Source organism: Pituophis catenifer, unplaced genomic scaffold (assembly GCF_029215685.1).
Source record: "Pituophis catenifer annectens isolate HBS135680 unplaced genomic scaffold, rPitCat1.0.hap2 SCAF_2, whole genome shotgun sequence".
NCBI lineage: Eukaryota > Metazoa > Chordata > Lepidosauria > Squamata > Colubridae > Pituophis > Pituophis catenifer.
The window spans coordinates 3,984,521-4,005,091 of record NW_027256882.1 but is presented as its reverse complement, the minus strand read 5'-3'; the positions used below and the strand labels follow the sequence as shown (position 1 = coordinate 4,005,091).

Genomic DNA, 20,571 nt, shown 5'->3' with positions numbered 1-20,571 from the left:
TTAAATTAAACCAATCACTGATTTGTGATAAAACCGCTGCTTCATAATATAATCTTAAATTAGGCATTTTAAGACCCCCTCTTTCACGTGTATCTTGTATAATTTTCATTTTTATTCTAGGTTTTTTCCCAGCCCAAATAAAAGTATTAACACCTTTCTGCCATTCTCTCAGATTTTCATCTTTCTTAAGCACAGGTATCATTTGGAACAAAAATAAAAATCTAGGTAAAACATTCATTTTAATTGCTGCAATTCTTCCCAATAAGGACAACTGTAATTTTTTCCAATTTTCCATATCCTTCTGTACCTTCTGCCAGAGTACCTCATAATTGTTTTTGTATAATTTTGTATTTGAAGCTGCTATGTATACCCCTAGATATTTAACTTTTTTAACTATTTCAAAATCTGTTAATCTTGCTAATTTGTCTCTTTCAAATGTAGTCATATTTTTAACTATCATCTTTGTCTTATGTGAATTAACTTTAAATCCTGATACTTTCCCGTATTGATTAATTATATCCAATATGTATGGAGCCGACTCTATAGGTTGAGATAAGGTAATAACCAAATCATCTGCAAAGGCTCTTAATCTGTAATCTTGTTGTCTAATTACAATACCCTTCAATTTTTGTGAATCACGTATCTTATTCAGTAATACCTCCAAAGTCAAAATAAATAATAGTGGGGACAGAGGACACCCCTGTCTTGTTCCTTTCTCAATTTTAAAAGCCTCTGTTAAACCTCCATTAACTATGATTTGTGCTGATTGCTGCTGGTATATCGCTCTAATTGATTGTGTAAAATATTCCCCAAAGTGCATTTTTTCTATTATTTTAAACAAAAATTGCCAGTTCAAACGATCAAATGCCTTCTCTGCATCCAAAAATATAAACGCTGCAGGGACTTGATTATTTTTTTCCAAATATTCCAATAAGTTTACAATTTGTCTAACATTATATCTCATTTGTCTACCTTTTATAAACCCAGATTGATCATTGTGAATTATTTGTTGCATAACTGGCATTAGTCTATTAGCTAATATTTTAGCAAAAATCTTATAGTCAGTATTCAAAAGTGAAATTGGCCTAAAATTCTCCGTATATCGTGACACCCAGAACTGGTGCAATCATTTCACTTCTCATCCAAGAAACTTCTTTAGTTCAGTTCTTCTTCAGTTATGAACTGAAGAAGCTTCTTGGATGAGAAGCAAAACATTTTCAAGGAGAAACCAAGGAAGTCCCATTGCTTTTTGAAAAGCACTTTGGGATAATTTCTATGCCTGCATAGAAGGCATTTATTTCTGAAATGTTCCCCTGTTCACTCAATGGAACTATCTTACTTGTCAGAAAGTGCGTATAGAACTGTGCAAATTGCATATTACAAATAAATGGACTTGGTTTTGAAAAAAAGCAAGCACAAAGTCTTTTACAACGCAGAGGAACAATCTCGAATTAAATTCAGACTTAGTGCTAGACACTAATTCGCTGGTTCCTAGCTTTGCATGCTATTCATAACCAAGAAACCTGGTTACCAACTACACAGTCCACAAATCTGAAACAAAGCATAATTGACATCTCTTTTGCTTAAAATGCTGAGGTATTTGTGGTTTTTCTGGAAGACAAAATCGCTCGACTTTGTTCCCAGTTGGATGCCGGCGTGGTTGCTGGTCCGGTGGAAGCCTCTTGAGACAGGTTCTTGCTCTGATATCGGGGAACGGTTTGACCCTGTTGCTCCTGAGGAAGTGGACAGGATCCTAGGGAGTATGGGTGGGTGCAAGCACCTGTGTTTTAGACCCATGCCCGCCTGGCTTGGGAAAGCTTCCTGGGAGATGACAGGTGGATGGACGCTGGCGGTCATTAATGCTTCCCTACAGGAGGGGGCAGTGCCCCAGCACTTGCAGGAGGCTGTGGTCCACTCTCTTCTTAAGAAGCCATCCCTGGATTCCACCCTGTTGAATAATTTCCAACCTGTCTCCCAATATTCCCTTTTTGGGGAAGGTGGGTGAGAAGGTGGTTATGCAGCAGCTCCAGAGGTTGTTTGAGCATATCTTGGCGATGTTTCGACGAGGTCCCACTCGTCATCTTCAGGCTGGTGCACCAAAACCTGTGTGTGTGTGTGTGTGTGTGTGTGTGTGTGTGTGTATGTGTGTATATACATATACATATACATATACATATACATATATACTTGTTTCCTCAGGTTTTCGCGGGTGTTTGTATGTAGGTCTTTGATTATTCGGGTCTTCTCCCACGTAAAATTGGAAGTGTCTTGGCGACGTTTCGACGAAGTCTCATTCGTCATCTTCAGGCTGGTGTTCTCGGCTTCGTGCTTCCAGGAGCACGAAGGCGATCTCACATTGCTCCTGGAAGCACGAAGCCGAGAACACCAGCCTGAAGATGACGAATGAGACTTTGTCGAAACGTCGCCAAGACACTTCCACTTTTACGTGGGAGAAGCCCCAAATAATCAAAGACCTACATACATATATACATATATATATATACACACACACACACACACACACACACACACACACACACATATATATATTTGTTTATGTAAGCAGTCTTTTGCAGTAACTGCTGTTGCTATTTCAAATCTGGTGCTGGTATTCTGGGATGGCTCCACCTTTTCATTCTGATTGGTTGGGAGTCCCAGTATGTGTTTATTGGCTTGGCTTCGGGTGCAGTGGCACCCAATAAAATTCCAATAGAAACCATCATATGCGAAGTTGAAACCAGCCTAAAGAAACTCAGTGCTGACGATGCTGATAAAGTCAGACATGACGTCACCAACATTCTATGTACTAGTAAACCACCTAAAAGCAGCTTATCAAAAGAAGAACAAAAAGCACTGCGAGTTTAAAAAACGATAATAGCATAATGATATTACCAGCAGATAAAGGCAATGCAACAGTAGTAATGAACACAGTGGACTATGAAAAGAAACTGTCTGACTTACTTCAAGACGCCACATATAAACCCATAAACACAGACCCAACAACATATCTAGAAAAAACCACGAAGATAAAGATAAAATCAAGTACTACAAGTAAAGAAATCCAACAAAAAATTATTCCCAGAGAAAAATCATCAAAATGCCCAAAACTGTATGGCCTCCCAAAAATATACAAAGATGGAATACCTCTCAGACCCATAGTAAGTTCCATAGGCTCACCTTTACAAAATCTAGCCAGATATTTAGCAAAACATCTTCAACCTTATGCAGAATCTGCTGCTTCATATGTACAGAACTCATACCATTTCATACAAATAATAAAAAAGCAACACAAAAAAGAAAATGACCTTCTCATAAGGTTCGATGTTGTATCACTATTCACACAAATACCTGTCAAAGAAGCCCTGTCATCAATTAAAAACAAATATCAACTACCAAAACATATCACAGACTTAACAGAACATTGTTTATCCAACACATATTTCATACACAGAGGACAGAGATATAAACAAGTAGAAGGTGCACCAATGGGATCACCATTATCACCAGTCATCGCTAATCTTTTCATGGAAGAATTCGAATCCAATGCCTTAGAAAAAACTGTTAACAAACCAAAATTATGGCTCAGATACGTTGATGACACTTTTGTGATCTGGCCACATGGAAGAGATAAATTGGAAAACTTCTTAGTATATTTGAACAGCCTCCATCCCAAAATAAAGTTCACCATGGAGATAGAATCAGAAAACCAGTTACCTTTCCTCGATGTATTAATTTATAAAAAATCTGATGGCACCTTAGGACATACCATCTATCAAAAGAAGACACATACGAACCGCTATCTCAACGCCAAATCACACCACCATCCAGCACAAATAAACTCTGTTGCCAAAACATTAACCACAAGAACTAAACGTCTGGCTGATGAAGCACATTTACAAACAGAATTATATACACTAACTAATGTACTGACATCAAATGGGTTCTGTAGAAATAAAGTCATCAATATGATCAAACATACAACACCAAGACAGAATAAAAAACAACAAGAGGAACAAAACAATGGGAAAGCCATCTTGCCCTATATAAGGGGAACAACAGATAAAATTAGCAAAGTACTACATAAACACAACATCAAAACCATATTTTGCACAGATAGAAAGATATCGTCCATTCTGAGAAACCCCAAAGACAAAATAGAATTAGAAGATCAAGGCATATACGAAATCCCGTGTGCTTCCTGCCCATCAACATACATTGGACAGACCAATAGAAGAATGAGTGTGCACATCGAGGAACACAAAAACTCAATACAAAAGCAAGAACACACATCATCATTAGTTCAACACATAAATACAACAGGACACAATATTAATTTTAATAAAACAAAAACAGTTGGAAAAATAGAACATCTCAATGGCAGGATAATCAGAGAAGCAATTGAAATAGAAAAAAGACCATATTGCATGAATAAACGGGATGACACTTCACGTCTGCCTACTATTTGGAAACCTGCTCTCATAGATAGACGAATCTTAACACCAAATATAAAACATAGACCAAACATTAATCAAAAAACAAATCCCAACCAAATCATATTCAAACCAGCCACAAAGATGAAGCCCTGCCACCTAGTGGAGAAAAACCGACCATACACCCGAAGCCAAGCCAATAAACACATACTGGGACTCCCAACCAATCAGAATGAAAAGGTGGAGCCATCCCAGAATACCAGCACCAGATTTGAAATAGCAACGGCAGTTACTGCAAAAGACTGCTGACATAAGCCTGATGATGGCAGATGGGATTCTGTCGAAACGTCGCTTCTACCCTTTTAGGAACCTGTCTCCAATATTCCCTTTTTGGGGAGCTGGTGCGCTTATGCACTTGCCTTAGAGACCTCTTAGGAATGGGGTGAGGTCGACAGTAGATGGTCTAAGGTTAAAGATTGGGGGTTAGGGAAAGAAACCACAGAGTCTGGTAGTGCATTCCAGGCATTAGTGACTCTGTTACTGAAGTCATATTTTCTGCAATCAACTTTAGCACAGTTTACCATAACTTTGTATCTATTGTGTGCTCGTGTATTGTTGTGGTTGAAGCTGAAGGAGTCATTGACAGGTAGAACCCCTGCCAGTCAAGATTCAGGCCTGGATTTGGGACAGAATTGTCATTGGCCACCAGGGTGGATTTGATTTAAATCAAACTGATTTAAATCATGATTTAAATCACTAGTCAGTAAGGCTTGATTTAAATCATAGTTTTCTACATAAAGACTAATTCTTGCTGGTATAACTTTAATATGCAAGTAGATGAAGATTTTTAGAATAACAACTTTTCATGTTAGTTTTTTTATCCCCAGTTTAATAGGTTAATCATTCATATTTAGACAACTTTTCTGTTGTACTTAGGAAGGAGAAAAATAATCATTACCTTAATAATAACAATTTAAATAGATTTATTCAACTGAAACAATAACATTACAGCATATGTTATTTGCTTAAACAAACATCCATGTTTGTTAACTAATTTGGCTAAACAAAATATATATATTTTAAGAAACTTAGACTGTCAGCCCAGCCTACACATGAAAAACTTAAATACTGTCCTCTGTAGCTCACTCGTCATCTTCATCTTCTTCTTTGTTCATAATCTGGAAAAGAAAAACAAGCTTTCCTGCTTTATCGGGTCCCAAACGATTTCTCAATTTAGAATGAATGAGTCCAAAGGAAGAGAATATTCTTTCAACGCCTGCAGAAGAAGCTACTGCTGTTAAAAGTGAAATCATTACTTGAACAGTCTCTAAATCCAAGTGCTTAAGTGACTTCCACCAGTTCACTGGTGTGACTTTCTTTAAAATATCTTCAGCAAACATATATTTCTTGAATGGTTCCCCCTTAGCTTTGAAATTTATTATAGTTGGCATTACAGATGGATGATTGCTGGATACCCATGTCATAGCTAACTCCTCTTCCTCAGCACATAAGTTTTGACCCTGGTACTGGATATTGACAATATTTGCCAGAAAATGAGCTGGAGACAGTACTTGTCCCATTTGTTTTTTTAATGCTTGTAATTTAATTCTGTCCATGTGTAGTTCTGTTTTTAAGTGTTCACTCAGTTCCTTCCAAATTTCAACAGCATCAGCAATAAAACAGCTATTTTTCTATATTTTGTTTAAAGCTTCAGAGATGGGTTTCAGGATGCTCAGCATATGTTCAACATTTCTCTTAAGCCCAATGTTGAGGATTTTGGCCGTGACAGTACCATCTATTTTATCTCGATTTTGTTCACAATCTATCATCAGAATAGGCCAGTTCTTGATATACTGCTCAAAACAGTCCACCACAGAGTTCCATCTAACATCTTGTGGGAGCGTTAGCTTGGTTCCACCCATCCTTTTCAGAGCTGCTGCAGCAAAATGATTGTTACGGAAGTATTTAGCAATTTCAAGAACATTAGTCTTTATTTCTGGAACACTTAAGTCTTTGGCTAAGAGGTGCAGCAAATGAGCACTGCAACCATATATTATTAGCTTTGTATTCCCTTCCTGCTCTTCTAAATTTCTTCTCATCTTGGATACATTGGCAGCATTGTCTGTGACCAAACTGCGTAGTAGACATTTGAATTTTTGTTCACATGTTATCCATGGCTTAGGGCCGGGGTACTTACGAGACCGCCTTCTGCCTCCAATAGCCTCCCACCGGCCAGTACGCTCCCACAGAGTGGGCCTCCTCAGGGTGCCGTCCGCCAGACAATGTCGGCTGGCGACCCCCAGGGGGAGAGCCTTCTCTGTGGCGGCGCCCGCCCTCTGGAACAACCTCCCCCCAGAGCTACGTACAATAACAGACCTCCGGATTTTTCGTCGGGCCCTGAAAACCCATTTGTTTCAACTAGCTGGGCTGGCTTGAGCCAAATTTTAAACGGATTTTAAATTGCAATGTTTTAATTACGGCCAAAATTATTTAATTATTTTAAACAGTTTTAGATTTTGTATGCTTTGTATGTATGTCTTGTTTTTACTTTGGCTGTTCACCGCCCTGAGTCCTACATTGGAGAAGGGCGGTATAGAAATTTAAACAAATAAATAAATAAATTATAGCTTTTACTGCCACTTCTTGTAAGTATTCTGCTGTGTGTGCATTTCCTGACATATCAATTGTTTGTGCAAGGAAGACTTTCCCTTCTTCTGTTGTTATACAAGCACATACAATAGGATCATTGTGGACATTACTCCACCCATCAATACTTAGGTTAACAATTCTACCCTCCAGAGCTGTTGCACATTGCTCCATTTCTCTGTCATACACTTTATCCAGCAGTTTCCCTGCAACATCTGCTCTGCTGGGTGGACTGTATCCTGGTCTCAGTGACTGAACCATATTAATGAAATGTGGATTCTCAGTCAGACGGAAAGAAGAGTTCGTTGCATAAACAAACTGGGCAATTTTTTCATCAATTAACTCTTTTTCTAATCTGCTAGTTTTTATCACAAACTTATCTATGGTGGTTCCAGGAGGGAAGGGTTTTTTCTTTCTTTTAGGTGATAGTGATATGTGGCTGTGGGTGTCTGATGATGATGATGCTAATGAAGCACTATCCTGGATGGATAACTCTGAAACTGTAGAACAGGAGGATGGTGATCTTGAAGGTGGATAGTTTCCAGAATCCATGAATTCCCCTAAACAAAAAAGTCAATGCTGTTATTTTATTGTTTATACAATTTCTGCTTATTGTACACAGCACTGCCCCAAAAGGAATATTTGCTTTTCTTCATAACTGTACCAAATGACAGTAACATGCAGTAATAATAAGAAATATAATTTTGCTCAAACATGACAGTTCAAGGCAGTCTTTAGAAATATGATTCAGTAAAAATGTTTACCAACCTGAAGATCCTGCCTGTTCAAATGTGTTTCTTTGGTCATCTTCATCACAGCACTTCTCATGATGTTGCCTCATTCGGGCCACCAGGCCATGCATTTCTTTGTTGCAGTGTTTGCATTGTGCACGCATGCCTGCCTTACCGATAGGTAAAGGAACTTCATTAAAATATTGCCAAACTGGGTCTCTTTTATGGCCTGCTGTCATTATAGGTTTTTTCCTCCAAGGAAAGAATGTGATAAACCTCAGGTCATACACACAAAAAGATCCAAAGACTTGTCTGTCTGTGGCTGTGCAGTATTGTGCTCAGAAAGTTTCACTTTCATTTTGTACTGCTTGTCTGCTTGCCCCTTCCTCCTCACACTTAGTTTCACTTTCTTCTTGTGCAGATCTATTCCACTCCAAACAATCAGAAAAATATTGTTTCTATTCACTGAACTTCTTGAAACTTAGCACTGAAGGGGTTGATTCTGTATTCATAGGTTTTTATTTATTATTAATTAATTTATTAATTTTATTTCTATACCGCCCTTCTCCCAAAGGACTCAGGGCGGTGTACAGCCTGATTAAAAGCACAAGACAAACAAAAGTAGTTAAAATTATTAAATAAAAGGCTCAGTTACAAAACCCCAAATTTGAAATCCCTTTTTAAAAACCAATTAAAATCTTTATATTGATAGCCACACCTGGCAGAACAACAAGGTTTTGAAGGCACAGCGAAATACACGGAGATCAGAGATTTTACGAATTTCTGGGGGCAATTCATTCCAAAGGGCAGGGGCTCGTAGGGTTTGTAGAACAATAGGATTAAGGTCTTTTTCTCAACTCTGTTCATGTTATAACATTTTTGCTGTGAAGAAGAGGCATGTGATCTCTCCTGAGTCAAATTCAGTTTTGAGAACTGCAAAAGTAAACCAAGCATCTGTGATAATATCTTGTAGGCAGAGAAACTGCCCAATAATCTTACAAAAAGCTCTGGAAGAGCATGACATTGTGAATGGATTAATGGAATTTATTTACCAAAAAAATTAAACATACAGCCTTATTCTACATAATTAAAAAACTAATCTTTATTTCATGATGGAATAACCTTTGGATGGTAATATATTTTTCTCAAAAAGCATTTTATTTAAAAAAATCTGATTTAAATAAAAAATACGATTTAAATTTTAAAAATCTGTTTTTTTGATTTTTAAAAAAAATCATTGATTTTTATCCATCTTGTTGGCCACACTCTGGCGAGAGCGGGATGTGAGTGGCGCATCCATCCTTGCTCTACTTGACCTCTCGGTGGCTTTTGATACCATCGACCATGGTATTCTCCTGGGACGGCTTCGCAGGATGGGAGTGGGAGGCCTTGTGCTATCCTGGCTAACTTCCTTCCTCTGCAGACGTTCTCAGTCAGTGTTGATAGGAGGGGATAGATCCAGCCCTCATGCACTGCTTTGCAGGGTTCTGCAGGGCTCGGTACTCTCTGCTCCTGTTCAATATTTATATGAAACCGTTTTGTGAGATCATGTGCTAGCATGGACTGAGATATCACCAATATGATGATGATACTGAGCTGTATGCCTTGGCCCGTGGTGGGTTAAGCAATGCCGTGTCCTCCCTATCGCAGTGCCTGGAGGCTGTTAGGAGCTGATGGGGAGCAATGGGTTGAAACTAAAGCCTGGCAAGATGGAGTGGCTCTGGGTTTGGGGTTCGTTGGCCAGGGGAGAATTACCACGTCTGGTCTTGGATGAGGTGACACTACCCCAAACACACCCTGTGCCTAATCTGTGGGTTCTCCTGGACTCACAACCCCTGCTCGAAAAGCAGGTGGCGGTTGTGTGCAGGAGGACCTTTGCGCAACTATGGGTTGTGCGCCAGAAACAGCTCTTCCTGAATCGGTAACAGTCACTGATGCCCTAATCACTTCCCATCTTAACTACTGCAACACACTCTACATGGGGCTGTCCTTGACGAGCATGTGGAAGCTCCAGTTGGTGCAAAATGCAGCGGCCCGCATGGTTTTCTGCAGACCCTGGTGTGCACAAGTAACACCTCACCTGCAGGAGCTGCATTGGCTGCCAATTTCCTTCCTGGTGCAATTCAAAGTGTTGGTTGTCACCTATAAAGCCCTCCATGGCTTGGGACCAGGTTATATGAGGGGCCATCTCTTATTAGTTACATCTGCCCAACCCACCAGAGTGCGGAGGGAGGGAATGTTGCGGGTGCCATCCCCTAGGAAGACACACCTGGTGAGACCCAGAAGAAGGGTTTTCTCCGTGGCAGCTCCCTCTCTCTGGAACATCATCCCCCCAGAGATTAGAATGGCCCCCCACAGTAGCACTCTTCCAGAAGGCATTGAAGACCTGGTCCTGCCAGTGGGCCTGGGAAACCCAGAGCGGGGTGGAGCCCATTAAATGGCTCCTGTGAGATGCTTTTGCCAGGGGTGGGGGTGATTTTATTATTTTAATGTATTATATAATTCTCCTTTTATTAGTTTTATTACTTTAATATGGGTTTAATATTTTGTAAGCCACATTGAGTTGTCATGTGCGAATAGGCGGCATATAAATTGTCTAAAATAAATCAATAAAATAAATATTTTGTTAATTATTTATTTTGAAATTATTTATTCCTTACAGAGAAAGAAAGAAAGAATTTTTCTGGTTTTCATGACGGCGATCAAACAGTGGCTGAACCTCTAAATCAAGTAAGAAAAGGAAAAGTTATTAGACTTGTATTCTCGCCTTCAGGAAGTGAAGTGGGTGTACAGAGTTCTCTCTCCTACTATCCCCCCCCCCCCTTGTTTGGACTGGGTTATTTTTGTGTCCTTCCGCAACATGGAGAGCAGAATAGCAGGTTGAAGTTGCTGTCAGCCAGCATAGCTTCCTCTGGTTGTCTTGTTCTGCTAGCTGCTCCTCCAACTTTGCCTTTACACGAAGCACTTCTTTTAATGTCCTTCGAGAATTAAGAATAAACGTATCATAGGGGCAGGAACTGCTGGACCACCTTTCTTTTTGTAATTTATCAGCCTCCTAAGGTACAGATTAACAGAGTTGGAAGGGATCTTGTAGGTCACCTAATCCAACCCCCTAACACCATTTCTGACAGTTGGCAGTCTAGTCTCTTCTTGAAAACTCCCAGTGATGAAGCTCCTATGAAACTTCTGTTCCATTGGTTCATTGCTTTCACTGTAAGAAAACGTCTCCTTATTTTCAGGTTGAATTTCTCCTTGTTCAGTTTCCATCCATTATTCCTTGTCTGGCCTTCAGGTGCTTTGGAAAATAGCTTGACCCACCCTCCTCTCTGCCCCTCAAATATTGGAGCACTGCTACCCTGTCTCCCCTGGTCCTTTTCTTCACTAGACTAGCCATGCCCAGTTCCTGCACCCGTTCATCGTATGTTTTAGCCTCCAGTCCCCTCATCGTCTCAGTTGGTCTTCCTTGCACTCTTTCTAGAGTCACAAGATCTTTGTTACATCATGGCAACTAATACTGGATGCAAAGTTCCTAAGTGTGGTCTTACCAAGGCATTATCAAGTGGCACTAATACTTCATGTGATCTTGATTCTATCCCTTTCTTAATGTAACCTATGATTCTGTTGGGTGTTTTTTGGCAACTGTAGCACACTGCTGGCTCATGTTTAAGCGATTGTCCACTAGGACTCCAAGATCCCTGTTCCACTTAACTACTTTTGAGCCAGGCATCACCTATTCTATGCCAGTGCATTTGGTTTTTCTTTCCTAAATGTAGCACATTACATTTCTCACCATTGAAGTTCATTTGGTTAGAAGGTGCCAATCTGTCAATCCTTCTATATCTCGAGCCTATTTTGTGCAGTGTTGGTATTCCTGTCAATTTGGTCTTGTCTGCAAATTTGATGAGTTCCCCTTCTATCCCCTTGTCTAAATCATTGATGATGATGAACAGATCTTGCGAATCCTCCTGTTCTGTTCTTTTCTCCGTGTTCAGGAGAGTCTTGTGTCCTTCGAGGAGGTGGCTGTGTATTTCTCTGAGGAGGAATGGTCTCAGCTGGATCCTGACCAGAAAGCGCTGCATTTGGAAGTCATGCTTGAAAACTATAGGAACGTGGTCTCTCTCGGTAAGAGTTTTCTTGTCCCAAATCAGAGAGTTCAAGAAGATAGATTATATCTGTGTAACATTAAAAGTGTAATAGATGATAAGTGGGATAAAATCAAAGATAGATTGATAAAGTTTAAGATATTAAGAATCGAGGAAAGGGTCAAGAGATTAAGAATTAGATACAACTTGGTCTTATAAAGTGTAATAAAAATGGAGTGCTATGGAATTTGAAATTAAGATCTGTGGTGATAAAATTGTAGGGTAAATAATTAGAGTAAGAGGTTAGAATATTGTTAAAAAATTTTTTTGATGCTGATGGTAAAAGGTATAAGGTGAAGAACAAGATATATTTAAGATTGATATTTAGATATAAAAATGAGTGAGAGTTAATTTGAAATTAAAATTGTATTGATATAATGGAAGAGGAAGATGTTAGAATTTATGTTAAAACTTGTTCTTTTATGTTTTGAATTTTTATTTGTAAAAGATGTAATGGGAAATTGTGAACGGAGCTTGTTAAAGAAATGTAAGCGTGGTAACCATCTATGACCAGATCGAGACTCTGCTCTTGAAAGCTATATTTTATGTTTAAGTTTGAAAAAAAAATAAAAAAATATTAAAAAAAAAAAAAAGAAGAAGACAGATTATACCTACTTTTTATTTAAAAAATCACTAATCAGATATTGTCTCCTGGGAGGGAGAAGGGATCTGGCTTTCTCGTACCCCAAGGAAGGAAAGAGTCAGTGTCTCTTTGCTGAGGTCCTTTTGGGGCATTCCTTATCTGTATTTTTCCATTTCTATTTGAACTTATCTGTGGAGGCTGAGAATAATGAGGTGTGCTTTTATGTGTCCTCTGGAGATCATGTGAGAAGAATGTGTTTGTCATTTGTTCTCTGAAACCTCCCCAAATGTGTGGGAATAGAACTTTCACGCTCGGGCCATGGAAGAGCATTCTCCCAATCCAATTCAAGAACAAAGGCCTCATGAAATATGACTCAGAGCATCCTAGGATACAGGTGATCAACGAGTTAGGACAGTTCACTAAGCAACCATATGAAGTTACGATCTAGCCCTCTCCTAGTCCTGAAATAATGAATGTTACAGCACCACAGCCGTCATTCACACTTACAAATGACAGGCGTTGCAACAACAATCATCCTACCTGCACCTCCACCCCACCCTGCTCGGACTTATGTTACGAGGCCGTAGCGAGCCATCGGTTCCTTTGCCTGCTTGGGTACATTTGCAGAAAAAAAAGGCCTAAAGTAGTGAGAGATACACAAGATCAATAGTGGGAAATCTGGCACTACTGATCTCATATGATCTCGCACTAAAGTAGTTTAGGCCTCTGTTCTCTGCCATCAGAAGCCTGTACCAGACCTGGCCAAAAAGCCCTTGTAAGCTGATGAGACTTTGGGGCAGCAGAATAGCCACTGTTGAAGCCTCCCAACCTTTCCAGTCTCAGCGCAATGAGCGTTTACAAGCCAATGGGAGGCTTCAATCAAGGGACTTCACTCCAAAGTCTCATCGTTGGGTTCAAGGAACGGGCCGAGCGGAAGTTCTGCCTGCCAGACAGACGCGGTGGAGTACCTGCTCCAAGGTACACCAGGGAAGAAGGAGCTTTTTTCAAAATGGTTTCAGTTCTCACAGGTCTCTGCTGAAATTAACCCACCTCAATAAATCTTAAGTTTTCTCCTTATTCCTCGTTGGGTGTTTCCTCTGTTTATTCCAAGACTCAAAACAGACTTTGATTGAGATTTGCACATATATAGATAATTGTAAAGAAAGAGATGTTTTCTAGATATTTTCAAAGCTTTCAGAACTCATGAATATAGAAATCATCCTGTCTATATCACACCACTGTAAGCATGCAAACATAAAACTTAAAAGAATTTTGGAAAAATTCAGAAGGAAATTCACTTGACTTTGTACGGTTTGATCTTTTTCTCTAACCTTGTTATCGTTTTCATTTCTCTTTTGCTTTGAAGGTAATAATGGGCAGGAGAATCAAGATTCCTGTGAACTGCTCCAAATGATCAATGCTAAAGATGGAACGGAGAAGTTTGGAATTCGAATGGAACCAGAAACCCATGATAGAAACCAGTCAAATGATTGGAATCAGGAAAGCTCATCTTCCACCAATGTTCTGATGCAAGACTTTCTTGCCCAACAGGAGAAAATAAGGAAAAAATATATTGGGGAAAGTGTGAAGCCAATCAAAGCTAAATTACAAGTAAAAGAACACTATATAAGCCAAAACAAAGGAGAAGATGCTATAAGAAGACACAACAGACAAAGTTCCAATGGGACATTCATTCCTTCTCTTGGAAATAAGTTCCTTACATCTCAAAAAGTGATAGAAACAAAAGAGAAGCCTTACAAATGTTTGGAATGTGGAACATGTTTTAGAACAAGCAGGCAACTTACTTCCCATAAGAGGATCCACACAGGGGAGAAGCCGTATAAATGCATGGAGTGCGAAAAAACCTTTGCTCGAAGAAGTAGTCTTATTTCCCATAAGAGGATCCACACAGGGGAGAAGCCGTATAAATGCATAGAGTGTGGAAAAACCTTTGCTCAAAGAGGTAATCTTATTTCCCATAAGAGGATCCACACAGGGGAGAAGCCGTATAAATGCATGGAGTGTGGAAAAACCTTTGCCCAAAGAGGTAATCTTATTTCCCATGAAAGGTTCCACACAGGGGAGAAACCGTGTAAATGCATGGAGTGTGGAAAGACGTTTGGTCAAAGAGGTCATCTTATTTCCCACAAAATGATCCACACACGGGAGAACCCGTATAAATGCATGGAGTGCGAAAAAACCTTTACACGAAGGAGTAGTCTTATTTCCCATAAGAGGATCCACACAGGGGAAAAGCCGTATAAATGCATAGAGTGTGGAAAAACCTTTGCTCACAAAAGTAGTCTTATTTCCCATAAGAGGGTCCACACAGGGGAGAAGCCGTTTAAATGCATGGAGTGTGGAAAGACCTTTGCTAAGAACTGTGATCTAAGAGCACATGAAAGGTTCCACACGGGGGAGAAACCGTATAAATGCATGGAGTGTGGAAAGACGTTTGGTCAAAGAGGTCATCTTATTTCCCACAAAATGATCCACACAGGGGAGAAGCCATATGAATGCATGGAGTGCGAAAAAACCTTTGCTCGAAGAAGTAGTCTTATTTCCCATAAGAGGATCCACACAGGGGAGAAGCCGTATAAATGCACGGAGTGTGGAAAGGCCTTTGCTCGAAGAGGTAGTCTTATTTCCCATAAGAGGATCCACACAGGGGAGAAGCCGTATAAATGCATAGAGTGTGGAAAAACCTTTGCTCAAAGAGGTAATCTTATTTCCCATAAGAGGATCCACACAGGGGAGAAGCTGTATAAATGCATGGAATGTGGAAAGATGTTTTCTGAAAGAGCTCATCTTATTTGCCATGAGAGGATCCACACAGGGGAGAAGCCGTATAAATGCATGGAGTGTGGAAAGACCTTTGCTCGAAGAGCTAATCTTATTTGCCATGAGAGGATCCACACAGGGGAGAAGCCGTATAAATGCATGGAGTGTGGAAAGACCTTTGCTCGAAGAGGTAGTCTTATTACCCATAAGAGGATCCACACAGGGGAGAAGCCATATAAATGAATGGAGTGTGGAAAGGGCTTTGCTCAGGAAGTTAGTCTTACTTCTCATAAAAGGATCCACGCTCAGGAGAAACTGCGTAGCAATAGTAATTCCACTTAGAATTATATACCAGTCTATAATTCTTTATAGCACTCTGAGCAGTTTACAAAGTCAGCATATGGTCTCCAGCAATCTGGGTCCTCATTTTAACCACCTCAGAAGGATGAAAGCTGAATCAACCATGACCCTGTCAGAATCAAACTTATGGCTGTGGGCAATTAGCCTATAGTACTGCATTCTAACCGCTGATCCACCACCATAGATTTTGATTTGTATGCATATTGTGCCTTTCGGATCCAAACAAGACAAGGTAGAGTCCAACAAAATGAAATTTAATGTGGAGAAAAGTAAGCTTTTACATCTGGGCAGCAAAAACAGATTACCTGAAACCTGGCTGGAAAATAGTAACTGTGAAGGGTCCTTGGAGTCGGAATGGATGATCAATGAAGTATGAATCATCTGTGTGCGGCAGCAGCCAAAAAAACGAATACAATCCTTGGTTGTATAAACAGAGGCATAGAATAAAAATCACATGAAGTATTATTACCGCTCTATAAAGCCTTAGTAAGACCACACCCGGAATACCGCGTCCCCTTTGGGTCATCATATTACAAAAAAGATGTTGAAACTTTGGAAAAAGAGCAAAGAAGAGCAGCTAAGCTGATTAAAGGCCGGAAGACTAAAACAAGAACGGTTATAGGAACTGGGCTACTAGTGAAGAGAAGGATCAGGCGGGACAGGATAGCAGTGTTCCAATTTTTGAGGGGCTGCCACAGAGAGGAGAGGGTTAATGTCAGGTATGCTTCCTTCAAAGTCCAAGAAAGAATGACCCACCGTTTCCATGGCACCCAAAGCAATAAAAGGTGGCTATTTTCCAAGGCACCTGAAGGCCAGACAAGGAATAATGGATGGAAACTTATCAAGGAGCGATTCTACCTAGAAATAAGGAGAAATTTTCTGACAGAACAATCAACCAATAGAAGAGCTTGCCTTCGGAGGTTGTGGGCGCTTCAAGATGAGATTGGACTGCCATTTGTCAGAAACAGTGTAGGGTCTCCTGCTTGGGCGGGGGGTTGGACTAGATGAATGACAAAGTCCGTTCCAACTTTGTTAATCTAATATCTAATTTTTTCCCCAAACCACCAGAGGGCAAGATAAGGAACAATGGATGGAAACTAATCAAGGAGAGAAGCAACTTGGAAGTTTCTTACAGTGAGGACAATTCACCCATGGAACAGCTTCCCTTCAGATAGCGTGGGTGCTTCCTCACTGGACATTTTTAAGAAGAGACTGGACAGTTTCAAGTAACTCCCTCTGATGAGTATATCCACTAGAGCAGAGTTGCAGGCAATTGCAGAAATGCAATTAGTCCTGAATCCCTTACTATTATTTCAGCTTTTCTTACTTTGCTTAGTATTATCACAGTCTGCCTTTCCACCATTTCACTTTATACAAGTAATAACTGAGAAAGACAACCATAAGGAGAACGGGGTTGTAGTGATGCTGAGTTAGAAAATGCAACTCATAGGCTCTTTGTACTAATTTTGTGGTGATCTTTCCTTGCCTTCCCTCGTGTTGCCCATCTCTGGACTCACACAATCTTATCAATATATTTTTTAAAGTGAAGTCTCCAGAACTGGACACAGTATTCCAAATGGAGTCTCACTAAAGCCCTATGTAGAGGGATAGGAGCTCCTTTTTGCTGAGGGTGATACATCTGGTGATGCATCTCAGAATTTTGGTTGCCTTCCCAGCTGCCTGGCCACACTGCTTATTTATGTTGCAGTTATCCTTGTTTCAGTGCCATGGCAACTACTTTCACAGAGTTTTGTAAAAGAAGGGAAGAGAAAGCAGTGGTAGGGATATGTGGATGCATTTTAAGTTCCCACAGGTAGGTAGCCTGCTGGCCCACCCAGGCAGTCCCTGATTTACAATAATTTATTAACTAACCATTTGAAGTTCCAATGGCAATAAATAATGGCTCTGACCTCCTCCTTCCCTCCCTCCCAAATTAGGCCTACTCCAGGATATGAGAATGAAAACCACTCTGGTGTGCTAACATTGCAAAGGATCAATCAAGAAGGAAGATCTTTGGAAATCAATGGGGACCAAAATAAGATGAAATTAAGAACTACTTCAAAAAATTACTTCAGTCCTTCCTGATGAAACACGCAGAAATGCGAATGGGAACTTTCTCTGGGATGTCCAGATACCAAAAATAATCCAGCCTGCCAACAAAGGAGACAATGTGTAGCTCATGGTTGAAATGAGGGGTCCTTGGTGGTCTCTGAGCTTGATTGTGTTGTTGCAGACCTTTCATTAGCTAAACGAGGGAAGATCCTCAGTGCACCAACCAACCTCAGAGGGCACCAAGGACCCCTCAATCCAACTTGCATCCACTGTGTCAAATTAATCACTGTCAACGAGGATGAATGCAGAATCAAGGAACCGTTTTAGGCCAAAGACCTCTTAGGATGTGATGGAATAATGAGAGATGTCTGTAGACTGCATGCAGAAAGCTTGAGGGTGAACAATTTGCCTTTCAAGCTAGAGGCCGGAATGAACAGAAGGAAACAAATGCATGGGGAAAATTTATTTTTCAAGCATTAGGGCCACATTCTTCTATTTTTATGATGTGTCATAACATTAAGTAACTTAAAATTAAATATCAGTTGTGTAATTACTTGCTAAAGATGCATCAAATTCTCAATGGAGCCTTCAGCTTTCCTTGTTTTGCTTTTGCTTTTTCATTTTCTTTTTTCATTTATGGTCTAATTTTTATTATTTATTTTTTTTATTTATTTATTTATTAGATTTTTATACCGCCCCCTCTCCCGAAGGACTCGGGGCGGTGCACAGCCAAAGTTAAAAACATACAATATAAACAATTAAAATACGTTTAAAACAGAATTAAATCTAAAATGGCTCCCCAATTTAAAATGCCTTACCCATACCCCTATAAAAAGACGAATTTCAAATTTAAAAATTTAAAATTTCCACATTTAAAAAGGGGGAAGATTTAGGCCAGGCCAGCTTGATAAAATAGAAAAGTCTTAAGCGCGCGGCGGAAGGTGCGCAGATCCGGGATCCTACGTATCTCCGGGGGGAGCTCGTTCCAAATCGTAGGTGCCCCCACAGAGAAGGCTCTCCCCCTAGGGGCCGACAGCCGACATTGTTTGGCCGACGGCACCCGGAGGAGCCCCTCTCTATGGGAGCGTACTGGCCGGTGGGAGGCTATTGGTGGTAGCAGGCGGTCCCGTAAATAACCAGGTCCTAAGCCATGGAGCGCTTTAAAGGTGATAACCAGAACCTTGAAGCGCACTCGGAAGACCACCGGGAGCCAGTGCAGCTCGCGCAGGAGAGGTGTCACATGGGAACTCCATGTCGCTCCCATCACCACCCGCGCGGCCGCACTCTGCGCCAGTTGGAGCCTCCGAGTGCACCTCAAGGGGAGCCCCATGTAGAGAGCGTTGCAGTAATCCAGACGAGAAGTAACGAGGGCATGAGTGACTGTGTGTAGGGAGTCCCGATCTAGATAGCGACGCAACTGGCGGATCAGGCGAACCTGATGAAAAATCCTCCCGGACACGGCCGTCACATGCTCTTCTAACGACAGCCGTGAATCCAGGAGGACACCCAAGTTGCGAGCCCTATCCGTGGGGGCCAATGATTCGCCCCCAATAGTCAGCGATGGCATTAGCTGACTATATCGGGACGTCGGAAACCACAGCCACTCGGTCTTGGATGGGTTGAGCCTGAGCCTGTTCCTCCCCATCCAGATCCGTACGGCCTCCAGGCACTGGGACATCACTTCAAGGGCATCGTTGGGGTGATCCGGGGTGGAGATGTACAGCTGGGTGTCGTCAGCGTACTGATGGTACTCCACCCCAAAACCACGGATGATCTCGCCCAGCGGCTTTACATAAATGTTGAACAAAAGGGGCGAGAGGACCGATCCCTGCGGCACCCCACATATGAGGGGCCTCGGGGTCGACCTCTGCCCCCCTGTCAACACAGACTGCGACCGGTCGGAGAGAAAGGAGGAGAACCACCTTAGTACGGTGCCTCCCACCCCCAACTCTTCCAACCGGTGCAGCATGATACCATGGTCGATGGTATCAAAAGCCGCTGAGAGATCTAACAGGACCAGGACAGAGGAGCAGCCCCTGTCCCGAGCCCTCCAGAGATCATCAACCAACGCGACCAATGCCGTTTCCGTGCTGTATCCAGGCCTGAAACCCGACTGGAACGGATCCAGATACGACGCTTCATCCAGGTACTGGGGAAGCTGTCCCGCAACCACACTCTCAACAACCTTCGCCACAAAACGAAGGTTGGAGACTGGACGATAATTAGCCAATATTGCCGGGTCCAGGGAAGGCTTCTTGAGGAGGGGCCTCACCACTGCCTCCTTAAGGGCGGCGGGGAAGACACCCTCACCCAATGAAGCATTTATAATCCCCTGGAGCCAGCCTCGCGTCACCTCCCGGGAAGCCAGCACTAACCAGGAGGGACACGGGTCCAACAAACATGTGGTCGCATTCAATCTACCCAGAATCCTGTCCACGTCATCTGGGGTCACAGGATCAAACTCATCCCAGATAACAGTCTCAAGACCTGCCTCCGTCACTCTCGCTGGATCTACCCAGTCAGAGTCCAGACCTTCCCGAATCTGAGTGATTTTGTCATACAGATACTGAACAAAGTCCTCGGCTCTTCCCTCCAAGGGGTCCTCCCTCGCTTCCTGGTGGAGCAGGGAGCGGGTCACCCTAAACAGGGCGGCCGGGCGATTATCTGATGACGCAATAAGAGCAGCAAAATGCGTACATTTTGCTGCTTTTATCGCCACTAGGTAAGTCCTAATATGGGATCTAACCAGTGTCCGGTCCGATTCAGAAAGACTAGCTCTCCAACTACTCTCTAGGCGTCTTTTCCGGCGCTTCATCTCCCTCAGCTCCTCGGTAAACCAAGGAGCA

General features: G+C 41.5%; 1 pseudogene; it reads left to right on the top strand.

The window, feature by feature from the left end:
• Positions 1–18,365, top strand: part of LOC139311675 (zinc finger protein 208-like) — a 69,830-nt pseudogene extending 51,465 nt beyond the window's left edge.
• Positions 18,366–20,571: the final 2,206 nt, after the last annotated feature.